This window comes from Marmota monax, unplaced genomic scaffold (assembly GCF_021218885.2).
Source record: "Marmota monax isolate L192 unplaced genomic scaffold, Marmota_monax_Labrador192_F-V1.1 WCK01_AAM20220418_F8-fsc00121, whole genome shotgun sequence".
NCBI lineage: Eukaryota > Metazoa > Chordata > Mammalia > Rodentia > Sciuridae > Marmota > Marmota monax.
Window position 1 is genome coordinate 1,965,254 of NW_026693351.1, and position 18,141 is coordinate 1,983,394.

Genomic DNA, 18,141 nt, shown 5'->3' on the forward strand with positions numbered 1-18,141 from the left:
ACATACAAACAGCATTTTCTAAATGTCCTTTGTGTAATCCTCTACTCAACTGTTACTGACTGCTAAATATTGTCAAATAGATTTGATATTCATTAACTGTATTTTAAATATAAGAAACTAATTTGTACCACTTTTTGCATCAAATTTATTTACCAGAGGCTTTTCCTTTTTTTGCTATTTAATCTTTGACAATTCATCATATTTATATATTATAGCATTTAAAATACTCTGTGAGAGGAAGTGACAGAGAAACAAGAGACAAAGACCCACAGACTCAAAACCCACAAACCCTGAAATGAGTTACCTAAATCTGTACATTCAAAACACCAGTTTATGCATATAAATATGTGAGCAGCTCTTAACTAGCAGGCACAGTACTAGATGCTGGAGATATAAATATGCATACATCTAGATCTCTAGCCTCAGGAGGCTCACAGTCTTGACAGGGAAAGAAACTACATAAATCAGTGAACTTTGGTTCTTTAGTTCCTTCTATATTAGATTCCGATAAAGCCTATCTTTTATAAGTACCACTAATGAGAATATTCTTTATTATTCTTGTCTTAAAAAAGGTATCATCTTTCAAGTTTTGTTGTTCCTCTCTTCTTCAGAAGAAATTTTCTTATTTGCCGCAGTCTGGCTGGGCACAATTCAGGAGCCACTTGTCAAAAGAAACTAACTTTATTTTTAGAACCACACAGCCAAACAAAACAGCTCCTCAGGAAAAACCCTCAGAGCCCAACTGCCACCACCGGCTTCCCACAAGCCTCTCAACCTCCCCCCTCCTCCTGCTCTTGAGGCCGACTGGCTGGGTCGCGCGGGTGGAGCCAAAAAAGTCCCCCAATGAGCAGCTCCGTGGTCTGAAAGGGCAGGGAAACAGCCCAATGAGCATCACCGCAGAGGAGCCAATCAGCTAGAAGTTGATGGGGCCACTGTAAGCCAATCATCAGCTGGCAGTCTGAAAGTTTGCTGGGGCCCCTTCGGCTGTGGCTCTCAACACTTATTAATTATGGATTTTATCTTTTTTCTTTTCATTTCTTCTTCTTCTTTTTTTTTTGGTACTGGTACTGGGGATTAATCCAGGGATACCTTACCACTGAGCTACATCCCTAGCCTTGAACTTGTAATCTACCTGCTTCAGTTTCCTGGGTTGCTGGGATTACAGGCATGCACTACAGTACCTAACTAACTATGGCTTTAATGTAGAGATGTAACACTGAATGACATAAAAGGATTGTAAGCAAAGTCATCTCCTTTATAAATAGATGTGCTTTCAAGTTGTGGCATTTTTTGATATGGTAGATACAAAAAAACTCACAGTATATCCCAAGCATATTACTGTGTTATCAAATAAACAATTAATATCTACAATATAAATTGGTAACAAAACTTACTAAGACACTAACAGATAAATGAACAATGAATTTGAAGAATATATGTAAAAAGTGAAACTGGAACATGAAAAGCATAAGTTCAACCGCTTTATCCTAAAAAAAAAAAAAAATATATACCTTATATTGAGTAACCTTCTTGGTTAGTTCTAGACAGCACCATACAATTTCATTAGAGAACTTAAAGAAGGTCTACTATTAAGTGAGATAAATGAAGACTAAACAGCTTCACATCTGTTAGGTCAAGTCTGGCACTAAGTGAATAAAAAAAAATTTTTTAGAGATTTGAAATTTCATAAAAAGAAATGTTGACCTATACAATTTTTTTTAAATGATTGTGTGAACACAGATCAAAACCCATAAAAATGGACACATGTAAGGTGGATCACATTATCAGAATCACCTGCAACAATTTTTCCAAGTCACAAAACGCTTCTCAGAGAAGATACCCCATTTCCTAGTACTTCTGTAGTAAGCGACTGTAACTGACTGTTGTTGGACTGGAAAAAGAAAGATAAGTGGGACATGTAAATAAACCAAGTAGAGATTTCATTACAATGCAAATAAAACAATTCAAGAATCTCTGAAGTCTATAATGATATTTGCTTCTATACAATAAAGAAATATCTAAAAAAGAAACCAGCAAAAATGACACTAACATTATTTTCATTTTTTGTTTCATTACTGGGAATTGAACCAAAGATACTCCACCACTGAGTTACATCCCTAGCCCTTTTCTTCTTTTTTGTACCAGGGACTGAATCTAGAGGCACTTAACCACTGAGCCACACCCCCAACCCTTCTTTATATCTTTATTTAGAGACAAGGTCTCACTGAGTTACTTAGGACCTGGCTAAATTGCTGAGGCAGGCTTTGAACTCGCAATCCTTCTGCCTCAGCCTCCCAAGCCACTGGAATGACAGGCATGTGCCACCATACCTGGCTCCTTTTCATTTTTTATTTTGAGATGGAGGGCTCATTAAGTTACTGAGGCTTGCCTTGACATTGCAATCTGCCTGCCTCAGCCTCCTTGAGTAGCTGAGATTGCAGGAGTGAACCACTGTGCCCACCTTCAACATTACTTATAAAATTGGTATTTTTCAAATAATTCTGAACTCCTTGGAAAATCCCTTCATTTGTTTCACAGGCAGATGAAGAGATAATAGAAAATTTTGATCAAATATGCATGTCAGACCACACTGGCTACACTAGGAAATTAGAAAGGTCTAAACTAATGGTCAAATGCACTTTTATGGAAACTAATATAAAACTCCAAGATAAGATTTAACATTGGGCTGGGGTTGCTCAGTTGTTAGAGCACTTACCTAGCACGTGAGAGGCACTGGGTTTGATCCTCAGCACCACATTAAAAGATAAAATAAAGGTATTGGGTTCATCTACTACAAAAAACTTTTTTTAAAAAAAGATTTAACATAAAAAAATGTTAAATCATCCCAAATAATTTTGCAAATTTTGCTCAAGCTTCACAAAGCTTGATAAACTGAAAAGCAAGTGGTGACAGGGCTAAGCAGGGGAAATTAGAGAAGAAAACAAAACAAAACAAAAAACCCTTAAGAGTAATGATGAGTGGCAATACAGATAGGCAATTAGAAAATGCCTATCGGCAGGGATCCAGAGAAGTGGGCTTTAGTGTCACAGAGGTCAGGTAAGCAGGTGGCATCCCAGCAATCAGGAACAATGCAACAGGGAAACATGGCAGCAGGCAACATGTCTGATTATGTGGCTCTTGACGTAAGGTATACAGTAGATTAATAGAGAGCTCCGGCTTTAAGGCTAAAGTTCAAGAATTCAAAAATATGACATTATAACACAGAAAACAAGGGCAGTAGCAGAATAGGTACAGATTCTAGACTCAAACCTACTTTAAAAACTTCCAAGGGCTGAGGCTATAGCTCAGCTGATAGAATGCTTGCTTCGCATGCACAAGGACCTGGGTTCAAGCCCTAGCACCACAAAACAAACAAACAAACAAACAAAAAAAAAAAAAAAAAAACCCAAAAAAGCAAACAAACAACAACAACAACAAAAAAAACCCTCAACCTGACATTTTTAAGCTGTAAAAGTCTGGACAACTCTATTTTTTGAGTTTAACTTCTTCATCTGTAAAACCAGACTACCACCACCTACTCCATAGGGTTACTGAGGTAATTAAATTAAATATTATATTTAAAAACAACCAGTAGAGTTTAACAAATATTAGTTTTATCCCTTTTTCTTTTGCTACCATTTTTTCATGTAAGCAACTGAAATAAGGAGGATAGAGTCTGGCTTAGCCACAAAGTTTAAAAGGTTGGTCCCACGAGGCATTAGAGGACTTCAGGTACACAAAGTCGAGCAAACCATTAATGCACAATGCCTCATGGGAGCCCAATTCAGACAGAAAAGAAGTTAAAGCAAATAAGTTACACAGGAGAAGAATAAAAGAATCCAAGTATAGTAAGAGCTTAAATATTCAAAACAAGTTAGCTTAACAGTATATCTAAGGCTGAGGTTGTGGCTCAGTGGTAGAGCAACTTGCCTAGCATGTGTGAGGCACTGGGTTTGATCCTCAGCACCACATAAAAATAGATAGATAGATAGATAGATAAAACAAAGGCATTGTGTCCATCTACAACTAAAAATATTTTTTTAAAAACAACATATCAAAACAACAACAACAACGTATCTACACAATAGAGTATGTCACTATATTGGATGGAAGAAAGGTTGGGAGTTCTCTAAACACTAAAGTCAAATGATCTCCAAGGTATATTTAAATGAAAAAACATATATGTTTATAAAACATTAACATAGTAAGCTACTTTGAATGTGGAAAGGTAAACTAGACAAATACTGATTATAAACTAAACAACTTTTTATGAAATTTGACCATAAAGGGAAGAAGGACTTTCCTGGATTATGGAGGATGAGGAGATAGCATCAAGAAAAATATCATTTATTTTTCTTTTTAATGATACATACATCTTATCACTTTTTAAGATTAAGGGACAGAAATTATAGTGGTTATTTGAAAGATGGTTAAACAAAATCATATACCAATACTTGCTATCAAAATAATTGCCCTGAATGAATTTTAGAAGGTATCTGGGATAACTCCCTACCCTCCTTTCAAATTATTGCCATCTTATTGTGGGTTTTGGAGTTGTCAAAATGTCATTGTAGCTGGGCATGGTCGCGCACACCTGAAATTCCAGCAATCTGGGAGGCCAAGGCACTGCCTTTATGATGTCCCACAGATTTTGTTATGTTTTATCACTATTCTCATCATTTACATCTCTGTATTTTTTTTATTTCATCTTTGATTTATTCTGTTATCCATTCATCATTCAATAATGTTTATTTAGTCTCCAGGTGTTACAATAGCTTATATTTTTTATTCTCTCATTGATTTCTAATTTTATTTCATTATGATCTGATAGGATGGAGGGTATTAGCTCTATGTTTTTGTATTTGCTACGAGTCATTTTGTGGCATAAGATACGGTCTATTTTAGAGCAGGATCCATGTGCTGCTGAGAAGTGTATTTGCTCATTGATAGATGAATATTCTATATATGTCTGTTAAGCCTAAATTATTGATTAGTGTTATTTATATCTAGAGTTCTTTATTCAGTTTTTGTTTGGAAGATCTATCCCATAGTGAGAGAGGTGTGTTATTAAAGTCACCCAGCATTACTGTGTTGTGGTCTATCTGGTTCTCAAAATTTAGAATGGTTTGTTTGATGTACAGAGATGTTCCACTGTTTGTGGCATAGATATTTATGATTGTTATGTCTTGTTGATGTGTAATTCCCTCAAGCAGTATGAAATGGGCTTCTTTGTCCCTTCTGATTAACTTTGGCTTAAAGTCCTCTTTATCTGATATGAGGATAGAAAACCCTGCATGTGAGTGATATGTTTTTTTCCCATCCTTTCACCTTCATTCTGTAGATGTCTTTGCCTATGAGATAAGCCTCTTGTAGACAGCATATTATTGGTTCCTGTTTTTAATCCAATCTGCCAGTCTGTGTCTTTCGATTGATGAGTTTAAGATTATTATTGAGCTACGATTTGTGTTGCCAGTCATTTTGGTTTACTTATGGTTTTTAATTTGTCTTAGTTTCTCCTTCGATTGACATTTCTTTAGCATTGTTCATCTCTGGTGGTTTTCACTTTTTTTCCCCCTCACTTCATTCTCATGGAATATTTTGTTGACAATATTCTGTAGTACAGGCTTTCTAGTTGCAAATTCTTTTAACTTTTGTTTATCATGGAGGGTTTTTATTTCATTTTCAAATCTGAAACAATTCTTCTGGATAAAAAATTCTTGGTTGGCATCCATTTTCTTTCTGAGTTTGAAATATATTATTCCAGTACCTCCTAGCTTTGAGGGTCTGGGTTGAGAAATCAGTTGAGATCTGAATTGGTTTCCCCCTATATGTCATTTGAATTTTTTCTCTCAGGGCCTTTAAGATTTTATCTTTATTCTCTGTGTTAGTCATTCTCATTATAATGTGTCTGCTGTAATTTTGTACATTTGGGATTCTGTAAGCCTTTTGTATTTGATTTTACATTTCCTTCTTTAGGTTTGGGAAATTTTCCAATATTATATCATTGAAAAGACTGCGCATTCCTTTAGTTCGCATCTCTGCTCCTTCATCTATCCCAATAACTCTTAAATTTGGTCTTTTCATATAATCCCATAATTCTTGTTTGGATGTCTGTTCATGGTTTCTTACCATCTTTTCTCTGCATGGTCAACTCTATTTTCAAGATTATATCTTTTAGCTTCATGGCCTGAGGTTCTATATTCCAAGAGGTCTAGTTTGTTGGTGATGCCTTCCATTGTTTGGTATATTGACACCTTCATTTCAAGGACTTCTGCTTGGTTTTTTTTTCACAATCTCTCTGTATTGAAGCGATCCTTCACTTCCTGTGTTTTTTCTTTCATTTCTTATACTATCCTTTTTTTCGCAGATCTGTTTAACTATGTACATTCTAAACTCCCTCTCTGACATTTCTTCTACTGTGTTGTCAGTGGATTCTGTCCCTGGAGCTTCTTGGTTTATTTGGGGCACTTTATTCCTTTGTTTTTTCATGTTGTTCGTGTGTTTCCCAATCTAGCAGTATGGATCTAAGGCAACACAAATTCTACTCTGCAGACCTATGGTGTCCCTGAAGGTTTCCAGCACCTCACCTTCAAGGGGGGAGACCAATATCAAAAGCACCCAATGTAAACAACATATAGCCCCAAACCCACTAGATCCTATGAAGACTTCCACAGTTTTCTCACAACAAAAAGAAATAGTTTAATTTACTGTCCACACTATACATAGCAAATTTGTTAAAAGGGTTCACAATTCCAAATGCTGGACAAAGAGAACAGAAGTGGTGCAGGACACTATGTTCATTAGGGAGGAGGAGAGAAGCCATAAGCAAAAATCTAAGAGTGGGAAAGAATTGACAGAGACTGACCTTTAGTGGGAAAAAAATACAGAAATCCAGGAAAACAGACAAGCGAGAGGAAAAATATATATAATAAAAATTAAAAATATAATATACAATAAAATGCAAAATACCATCCATACACTAAAATCCTCAACAAACTGATGCATGAAAAAATACCTGGAACCAAAAATAGTAGCTAGCTAGAGAAGGGGGGGGGAGTATTTAAAACAAAAGCACATCAAATGGGGATGGGGGCGCTCAATGGAAAACTGAGCAACTGCTTGCTTCAGAGTTCAAAGTTTTCTCAGACCTGTCTGATTCTTCATAGGACTGCCACACAGACCCAGCTACCATCCCTCTAATCTGGATTTCAATACCCCAAGCTTGGTCACATTGCAGACCCAAGATCTCCAAGCTGTTCTAATTTGCAGGAAGATGACCAGGGATGCACTCACATAGGGAAGTGACCCTGAAAAGGCACTGCAAGATGGCGGACAACTTATAGGAAGACTTCAGGCGCAGCCAACCCTGCAGGCACTTTGACACTGAACATCCAGATCCTCGCTGGTGTCCCCAAACAGAGGCAGCTCGCCCTCAGATGGCAGTGGCTGCAAACCGGCTGGCACCCAGGCCCCAGGCGCTGGCTGGCATCCCAAGATGGAGGTGGCCATGTGTAATCAAACCTGCAGGCACTCTGGCAGCGGACCTCTGGACATCAGCAGCAGTGGTTCAGCAGCAGCAGCAGCAGCAGCAGCAGCAGCAGCAGCAGCAGTCCAGGGCAGCGGCACCAAGTGAATCAGTTGACAGGAGCAGTACCAGTAGTAGCAGCGCTTGGAGAAAAGACTTCTAGGTGATGACAGGGAGGAGCGGGCAACTGAGGCAGCAGTGTAGGTAGAAGTGGCATCTGTGGCGCCAGAGAGAAAACCTCTAGGCAAAGGTGGGGGCAGCAGTGTGGGAGAGGCAACCATGCCTGGAGAAAGACCTCTGGGCTTTGGCAGCGGCCTCTGCTGGGAGACAATCTTTGTTGTCTACTCTTCCAAAAGAGCTCTAATATCTAGCTGGGTGCAGTAGCGCATGCCTCCCCAGGGGCTGGGGAGGCTAAGACAGGAGGATTCCCAAGTTCAAAGCCAGCCTCAGCAAAAGCAAGGCACCAAGCAACCCAGTGGACTGTCTCTAAACAAAATACAAAATAGGGCTGGGGATGTGGCTCAGGGGTCGAGTGCCTCTGAGTTCAATCCCCAGTACTCACCCCCAAAGAAAAGAGGTCTAATATCTAGAATATATAAAGAAAAAAATCATATAACCCAATTAATAAATGGGCAAATTAAACTAAATAGTAGCTGTCAAAAGAAGAAATACAAATGTACTACAAATATAATAATAATAAACATAAAAGGAACACTTTTATACTGTTGGTGGATTGTAAATTAATACAACCACTATGGAAATTGGTATGGAGTTTCCTCAAAAGACAAGGCATACAACAACCATAGACCCAGCTATACCACTCCTCAGTATTTATCCTAAAGAATTAAAGTCACCACACTATAGGGATACATGCATACACCCATGTTTACAGCAGCACAATTCATAACAGTCAAACTATGAAATCAGCCTAGTTGTCCATAAGTGAATTAATGGATAAAGAAAATGTGGTACATATACACAATGGAGTTTTATTCAGCCATAAAAGTGAATTTATGCCACTTGCAGAAAAACGGATGGAACTTGAGGTCATTAATTATGTTAAGCAAAATAAGCCAAACTGAGAAGGTCAAGGGTGGTACATTTTCTCTCATCTGTCGAAGCTAGAGAGGAAAAAAGAAAAGAGAGGTGGTGGGGGGTGGGCAGGGTAGTCAGGGATCTCATGACAGGAGATCAGAAGAGGGACTGGATCAGGGGACAAAAAGAGGGGAGGGAAGAGGGAAGTGCTAGGGAGTGATACTGGCCAAATAATATTGTTATCTTGTGCACATGTACCAATATGTAACAACAAACCCCATCATTATGTACAACTATATCAATAAAAAAATGTGAAAAATAAATTTAAACAGAATACAATTAGACATAGCAAAAAGATATGCCCAGGTTATCCCTGGAAATGTAGAAAGAAGTTTTTACTAAGCCTGCTACAGTAAGTTAGGCACAACAAAACGTTCCAGGCTCATCTTGGGTACATACACAGTATATATATTGTTAAAAATTGGTTGAACAGGCAAATGAACAAATAGACAGTTCAGGCGCTCTAACTACTTTCCTTGAGACTTTTCATTAGGCTTGAATTTCAAAATGTTAATTTTTAAAAATCCAATAAGGACTCATGACAACCTTGGTGCCTAGCAAAATACTTGGCTCACTGAAGGTACTCAATAAAAATTATTTGGCCTTCTCAAAGGAGAAAAGTGGCCAAAGAACAAATCTTAGCAATCATTTTCAACTTTTTGCCTCCTTCCCCCATATCCAAATGGAGTCACAGTTCTAATGAAACTACCTAATCAGTTTTCACAGTTCTAATGAAACTACCTAATCAGTAATCTCACATTCTTATTTTTATTTCCCCATTCCTAGCCTTATTATCCCTCACTTGGCATGCTAAGATCATCCTTACTTATCTCCCTACCCCATTTCTAACCTCATCCTTGCACCATTCTTACATCCTTGTATCATTACCTAGAAGTCACGAGTTACCTTTCAAAACCTATTTCCAATCTTATTCCCTTATTCAAATATCCTAATTGTTAATGCTGATTTCCCACACAGTTGCACCAAAAATTACCCCCCCCCCCAACAACAATAATGAAGAAAATACTGAGGAGTGGGTAGAAGAAGGGAAGATAGGGGAGGAAGGGGAGACTTTGACTTGACCTTCTTTATGCTTGCTTTAGGACTTGGTATGCGTTTTATTCTTGACTATGAAATGGGGCTGCCAAGAGTGAATGGATAAACTCTCCAACACTGTTTTTCACAATCCTTTTCCCAAGTTGCCACCAAAATAATTTTTTAGCACAATTGTATAAAGCAAGAAGACTATGAAGCCAAAAGAAACCATCCTAAGGCTCCAACATACCCAACGTGAAGCTCTGTTCTAAAGGTCTTAATATGATCCCTTTCATTGCCCAAACATAAGAATCCTTAACTAGGCTTGTCTCCCTCAATAGTCAACACATATGCACAAACAGATTCACACACAGGAGTAGATACGACACCCATCAAGAGGTGAATATACACAAGACAACTTGCATTTCTCCAAACACACTACGTACTCTTTCGTACTTCTGACTTTTTGTACACACTGTTCTCTCTACCCAGATCAATTCCAACTCATCCTTCAAGACCATATTCCAAATACCACTTCTCATTTCCCCCAGATCTTATTTCACTGTCACTCTGAATTGTGTTTGTTGACATGTGTTACCACTCTAGAATTTGAGCTCAAGAACAAGAATCATGCCTTATTTTCCTTTATGCCATTGCTCTCACTCTATTAAGAGGTAAAGAAATGCTTACAACATCATTTCCCAATAAACCAAAAATTTCAAAAACACATTAATTAAAATAACAAAGCAAAACTATACAATCAAATTAACATCTTTTTCAAAACAAGACTACCCATTGTAAGAATTTTGAGAGAGAAATTTGGCATAACCCTGGACCATTATCCCAGTCCTACAGTTTTAGACTGAGGAAAATTTTTAAAAGTTAACAAGAGGCAATCGACTAAATAAATTATGGAATATCACCTGAGTTTAAGCAAACATTTAAACTATATTCATGAACATGGGAATGGGAAAATGGAAAAAATAGTAATACCAACTACCACTTACTGATCATCTATTTAAACACAGTGCTAGATGCTTTATATATGTTATCCTAATCTCCACAATAAAAGGCCAAGTGGTTCAGATGTTACATAATTTGCCCAAGGGTTTTTTTAAATGATTCTTTGTAGTTATATAAAACATTAGGATACATTTGACATAATCACAAAAGCATAAAATATAATTTGCTCTAATTCAGTCCCTCCTTTCTTCCCTCTACCCTACTGGTCTTTATGCAACTTACAGCTTTTTTTTTTAATTAGTGTCTTGTAGATATACTTTATGTTAGGATTCACTGTGCTCTATTCATGTATGTAAATACAAAAGTTAGGTAAAATGTAGAATGTTTTCTCTGACATGCACAAGGTTTTTGAGACTAGATTCCAAACCAGATCTGTTTCCCTTATATTTGACTTAAAATTATATCTTGACTACACAATTTTCCAGGAAAAAAAAATACAGGTATATATGCTATATGTCTATATATTATACATCTATATATAATATAAATAAGTATTGACAACTATCCAGAAGGAATAAAAAATATTACAATGGTGATTACCAATAAATGTTGTTACAGTATTTATCACTTTTTAAAATCAGGAACTTTTAAAAAGGGCATTACTGAATAACAAACTAAACTCAAAGCAACACAAACTAAGAAAGCCTTGTTTTTAATTTTCTTACATTTAGTAGGTAACATTAAAACTCAAGAAAAGCTGTAGGAAGATATAATAAACTGTATCTGAGCAAGTATATTAACCCCAGGTGGTGTCACCAGGACTCAAAGCCTGATCTTTAAGAATGGATTAAGCATCATTCTTCCAGAAAAGGTGAATTTTGAGAACAGCTTAAAGGAGGCAGATGGACTGCAGGATGGTTAAACTGAGGAAAAAATGATGGAGGGAAAAACAAGAATGTTTTCTTTTTTAAAACAAAAATAAGAAACAGCATTAGTGAGATGAAACTGGGGAAAGTCTTCAAGGCCCAGCAGATAAATTCAGAATAAATTTGGTAAGCACCAGGGAACTCTACATATTCTTAAATGGAAGGTGACTTGCTGAAATATGATATTTTAAAGATTCAAACTTTGTTCCAACATATAGTACTGCCTTGGATTACCCAATCTTTTCAACAAACAACTGTGTGTGTAATCCATTATTCTTTATGTGTGATTTATACATATTCTCAAAAAGAAAATGACTGAATAAAAATCCTTATATGAAGAATGGGCACACTGCAGAGGGGAGACTTTCAGATACGTTTGTATTAAGAGCCAGTGAACATTTAATAAAAATTACAAGAAGAGATCTTGGAAATAATCTTTTAATGGCAACCCCACTGTTTTCACAGTAGGTTAAATGGAGACTCTAAAACAAAGTAACATGCCTAACACCATACACAAACTTGTAGAAGATTACATACTAGAACTCAGATTTCATAGGAAGCAAGATATAAGGCTGTGTTGTCCAACACTTTCACATTCGCGACGAGATATGGCTAGCATCTGTGAACCACATTTTAAAGTGATTAAAACTAAATACAATTTTAAATTCAGTTTCTCACACATACTAGTCACATGTCAAGTGCTCCACAGCCACACGTGGTTAATAGCTACCATATCTAACAGTGCGGAAAAAGAACATTTCTATCATATTTGTCAATTAAACCTCATTAAAGTGTGGACATGAGGGAAGAATATTTTCACAATATAGAAAACTTAACTGGACAGCCCTGATCTAAAGAATAAGCTTTACAGTAAGACAAATGTGGTCTGAATTCCACTTACTAGGACTATGACTCTGGACAAGTTATTTAATTTCTCTTTACTTCTATTTCAGGGGTAGGAGAGTACAGGGGATTAATAATACTTACCTCACAAATTATACTTGATGATGAACTGTAATAACATGAAATACCCCTTGTACACTGTCTGACACTTAACAGATAATAAATACTATTATTCTTCCCTTCTGGAGTCTTTTTTTTTTTTCCCTAGTACTCTACATAATCTCCTTGTTAAAAGATATAAACACAATAACCCACCCAAGTTAATATCTTCCCCTCAAAATAGTCCATAGTATGAAAACCTGAGCTTTTCTTCCAGTATTTCTACTTGGGAATAATGAAATAAAGAATTAATGTGAGGGAAAAATACCTCTAACACAGAGAGTGTGACAAATTTTCCCTTCTCTTTTCCCCCATTCCATTTTATATTTGATTATACTGACTTCTCATGCAAAGGATATACAATAAATTAGGCTGTTCTTAAACAACTGACTTCCACACCAATAAATACCCTACAGTGCTTCTACATTATATTCCTTCTCACCATCAGTACTAATTGAGTATTAAATGAAGAAATAACAATACCTTCCTCCTACAGTACTTTCCTGGCAAACAATACAAGGATTTCCAGAATGCTAAGCCAATCTTCAAGGCTTCACAGCTTCTTCTAGTGAGCCAGTAAATTTAATCTACCTCGACTATAGCATATAAAAAACTTCATAACATGCAATAACCCAGAAAAACAACAATTCAATTCAGTCTGTAACCAGTGCTTTTCTACCAATAAACAAATTTTATTTAGGAGCAATAACTCATACTTAGCACCATTAAATCATACAGACTTTCATTCCTAGTGAGGTCAGAGATTTTTGCATACCTAATAAGTAACAAAGAATTCAAGAACTTTTAACCATTTCCCTTTAAACAGCCACTAAACAAGTTAAGATCCTTAAATATTTTTTAAAAGCATTCCTGCTGTTTAAAAGTGACTAAATTAACTCTCTGAAGGACGAAACAAAGTATTCTCAATATCAGTGCCTCTGTGAAATTATCTGGTAGTCTCTTTGTTCCTTAAAGATAATTCACTTAAAAAAACATAGTCAAAAAAAAACAAACATGGTCAACATTCCCCTTTTTGAGTGTAAACAAAGTCATAAATAAATACTAGACCAATAACAACAATATTTCCACATACATACTGTCACTATACAACTCAATTATATTTAATAGATGAAACTAAAATATATCAAGTATATAAACCACAGAGTTTAACAACAGTCTACAGGGATCATATAAGTTTAAAATAATTGAAAAAACTTTTTAAAATTATTATCCCACATAAACTTATTACTATTTTACTTTACACATTAAAATAAAAGTTAGGCACCTATGTCTGAACTGATGAAATTTAGTTTGTGAAATTCTGTACTTTTTTAACACCCTTTAATAATAATGAAGTGTACATTGGTCACAGGCTAGTCTAAACGAATTTTCCTGAGGCTGCATTCTAAGTACATCTGACCCAGAAAGTATTTTTAGCAAGTGCATTCAATCAATGCTGGTTTTATGCCTAGCCTAAATTAGAAATCAGGTGTCATAAATTTAAAGTAACATGTTACTAGAGGTATTTTAAAGATATTCAATTAGGACATAAGAAAAAAAAACCACAAATTTGACACAATCCATCCACAGCTAACATTTTAGAAAACAGGCAATAAGAAAGTCACATCCTCATCTATTACTGCTTTTTGAAGAATCCCTGGTTTTCTAAATTAATAACTAACCTACTCAATATCTTAAAAAACTATAAAATAGTGATGTCTCCTTGTGTTCAAAATGTCTTGCCAAATGTCTAAAACATACTAGCTAAATCACAATTACTATATGCAAAAAAGACCATGTTGCTCTTACAAATCACTCAAGATCATATTATAAAACCATGCACATGTGTAAATGCAAAATGAAATAAAGATATGTAAGCCATAAAAATGTTAAGAGATGCAAAAATAGCTGTTATGGTAAATGGAGCAGAAATTTATTCTGACAAAAAAATGGTAGTATCCACAAACTGACTTAACTCTTATGAGTCTGTAAAGTAGTTCTGTACCATACACAACTTTTGCTTTCAAAAGTTTTCTTTTCCTTTAAAACAATGTTCAATTTAAACTTATCAAATTCAAGATTTAACTGATGTATCTAGCTCTATTCCATTAAGGACATTTGGGGCTCTGAATAATCATTTATTTTAAGGTCATCCCCTCCCCCTCTTAAAAAATGAGAAATAATTTCCTCCCTCTGGCACACTAAGCTTCAGGAAGCCAGGATTTTAAAATGCCCTGGCTTTTACTGTACCAGTCTTCTTTCTACTCAAATCTTCTATTACAAGACGGATACACTGACTTTTTTTTCCTCCATAGATACGTTTTATTGTGCTGTGCCATTTCAAGTGGGCTCAAGATTTCGTCACAAAAACTTAATATTAAATTTCATATTCGAAAAGCAGCTGGTTTGTTGCAGATGTCAGGTCCTCCTAGAACAAGGCTTTGAAAAATCCTGCAAATCGTCCTTGTGCATACTGATGTCACTCTATGATGCAAACCCAGACACAGTCTCCCATTCTAAGTTTCGCAGAAATATCCATACGTACATCAGTGCAACTGTAAACTGTTCCATTTTAAGGAAACCCTGGGAAATGCATCGGCTCATCTATTTAGCTATATCTCAACTTTTTTGGCCCAACTACAGATTTCTAAATACTAGCATATACTGGTAGAAGCATTAGAAGGTTAGAATTTGAATAGTAGAGATAGTGTGCTCCTGCAGCAAGCAAGAAGGGCTCCTGAGCCAATTTTTTAAAATCTACCGAGAATTCTACCAGCAATGGAAAAGTCTATAAAGAGTCTAAAGCCTTACATAGAGTTCAGGCACCGCGAAACGTTCCATCTTCGTACGTATTCCATCCCTTGTTCCTTCATTCACCCATAACAGATTTCAACTATAACGTTGGGAACTCCAAGAGCAAAGGTCCCAGGAAAAAGGAAAAAAAGAAGCGTCCTTATTTCCTTCCTTTTAAATCAACCCTGTACCTCCGGTTTGCCCTATTTGGCACCTCCAAGAGCCTCACATGCCCCAGGTAACAACCTCGCATACAACGTGTAGGGCCGAAAGGCCGGCGGGCACCCAAGAGCCTCTTACCTTCGTATCACAGCCGCGTCCTCTCGGCTTTAGGAAAAAAAACCTCGAGGCCCGGACGCACCCGGGAGAAGCGCGTCTGCCGCGCCGCGCAGCTCCGGGGGCTCCCTCAGCGCTCCCCTAGCAGCAGCCGCCGCGGCGGCCGTGCTACGGCCGGGAGCCGCCAGCACCACCTCATGCTGCGGGGCTGCCGCGGGCCAGCGCCGCCCGGGAAGTGGCAGGGAGGCGGGCAGCCGGCGCCCTCTCCCACCTCCCTGCGGGGATGAGATAATCCACACCCCCCAAAAAGCGACGTGGGGGAGGGGATCTGGGGCGGGGGGCCTGGCCCCAGATCTCTGACCCTCCGGCCAAAGCCAAATCTCTTCCCGCCCCAGCTCAGGCCCAGTTTCAGCCCCCGGGGACCCAGGAGTCCTGAGAGAACAATGTGGGGGGGGGGGGATGAGGAGCGGAAAAGCGCGCAGCACGCCTGGAGCGGGCGGGCAATCCTGGGCAGGATTTGTGTGTGAGAGTGCAAGAGGCGCTCAGTCAACCCCCTCCTTCTCCGCCTCCTCTTCTTCCTCCTCCTCCTCCTCCTCCTCCTCCTCCTCCGTCTCCGTCTCCTCCTCCTCCCTCAAGCACAACCGGTCTCCTAGGCCGCAGCATAGCAACCGAACATGGCGGCTGCGCAAGCGCGACCAGTCAGCTGCCAGGAGCAGCGGCAAAGGCAACAGGAGGCGGTCTCGCGAGAGGTGAGGCCACGCCCCTTCCCTGCTAGCGCAGCGAATAGAGATTACACCAGCCCCAGAGTAGAGGGACACGCAGGTGTGAGAGGGGCGGGTCTTGGGAAGGTGGGGTGGGCGGTGTAGGAGGAGAGACCGGACGCCGTGGCCCCACCCCTTCTCCGCGCTGTGATTGGCTGCTCGAACTGCAATACCCGCCCCCACCCCGCCGCCGCTGTACCTAAGGATCCTAGGGACCCGTGGGAGGGGCCAGAGACTAAAGTGTTAAAGGGGAGAAGCAGATCTTTTGGTACCAGGGCATCCCAATATCAATACTAATAGTAGATTGAAAATTTGAGGTGCAGTTTTGAATACTCTCCTAAATATAGGCTCCAAAACAAAGCCCAAACAAACAAGGTTAATTTATAAAACGTTAGGTGCCCTCTATGTACCAGGAACACAGTGTTTTTTAAAATCGAATTAATTCACTCTAATAAATGCGCATTTAATATTATCACGTCAGGAATTTTCATATTTTATTGGGATACAAACCTATTAGTGATAGGACAGATGGGCTTATGATCTTAGTTTAAATGAAAGACACAGGGACCTGACCGTCGCACTTCCCTTCTGCCTCATATTTGCCGGTACCCTCCCCAGTTGCCAGGCGTCTTCTTCCTTCTCCTTGCTCATAGCTTCCACCCTACTAGAGCCGGCCTTTATAAAAATGTTCCTTCAAAAATTACTTTCCCTTCAAGTCAACACAATGGCTATTTGCCAGTCAGGGAAATGTGTACCAATCTGTGAAAGACTGACTCTCTTCCTCTCACCCCCCTCCCTAGTTTTGCCATTTGAAAAAGAAAACGCGTCAGTTCATATTTTTTTCTGCTTTACCTCGTCTACTTAGTTTTCTTTCCAGATTTCTTGTCTAGCCAGTGCTCATTCATCCTTCCCTAAATATGCATTCTTGCCTCTAAGTCTCCAGTTTCGATGCCTTTGTTCATGCTGTTGACTCTATAAAATGCTCTCCATCCCAAATCCACCTATCAATATCCATTTATCCTCCAACAAAAGATCAGAAAGGAATACCACCAACAGTAAAAAGTAATTTCTTCCTCCTTTGACACAGAGAGCTCTAAGTTTATATCTTCCTTTGATTCTTATCATCATATACATTTTATTGTACAGTACTTGGCTCTGTGCAGGTCATACCACGACTCCGTGGTCTGATCACTACTTCCACTGAAGGGAAAGGACCTCTCAGTCATCTTTATATCCTTTATAATGTTTGATTACACTGCCTGGTTTAAAAAAAAAAAGTGTTGTTGATAGAATGAAATGTTTGAATCTCTCACGGTAGGATTTCAGGAAGATGTTTAAAATGGAGCACACTCTTCCTCGCCTTCTAAATCTGGTAGTTTGGATATTATCAGTGATATTAATCAGGTCTAAATTGCCCTTATTGATGCCCTATAGAGCTTGGCAACTAGTCCCAACTAACCTTTCCATCTTCAGACCCTCCCCCTGCAGCTCATTCCTTCTACCCTCATCTGTAAACCACAGTGTCTATATTTACATAAAACATAAATCTGACGTGTACCATAAATATATCTGGAGTCTCAGCATTGATGAGGGCTTGGAGAAAGACATCCTTTGTTTTGGGAAACTCCTCAGGATGAGCCCTTTAGATAAACAAACATAAGCCTCATATTCATCTATTGTTCTTTAAGAAAAGTATGAAGCCACTTTCTTAAAAATTGATATATAATTCACATACTATAAAATTTACCCTTTAAAGTATGCAATT

At 38.2% G+C, this 18,141-nt stretch overlaps 1 protein-coding gene across 3 annotated transcripts in view; it reads right to left on the bottom strand.

The window, feature by feature from the left end:
* Ptpn4 (protein tyrosine phosphatase non-receptor type 4) overlaps window positions 1–16,190 on the bottom strand; it is a 169,947-nt gene extending 153,757 nt beyond the window's left edge. The window contains exons 1-2 of one of the 3 annotated variants that reach the window (XM_058583266.1): window positions 15,640–16,190; window positions 15,358–15,454 (exon numbers count right to left, since the gene is read on the bottom strand). The gene's annotated coding sequence lies outside the window, so the exon portion shown is untranslated. Of the gene's footprint in view, window positions 1–1,794; window positions 11,254–15,357; window positions 15,455–15,639 lie in introns of those variants that run through there. The other 2 variants (XM_058583265.1, XM_058583267.1) reach the window with 2 other exon arrangements.
* Window positions 16,191–18,141: the final 1,951 nt, after the last annotated feature.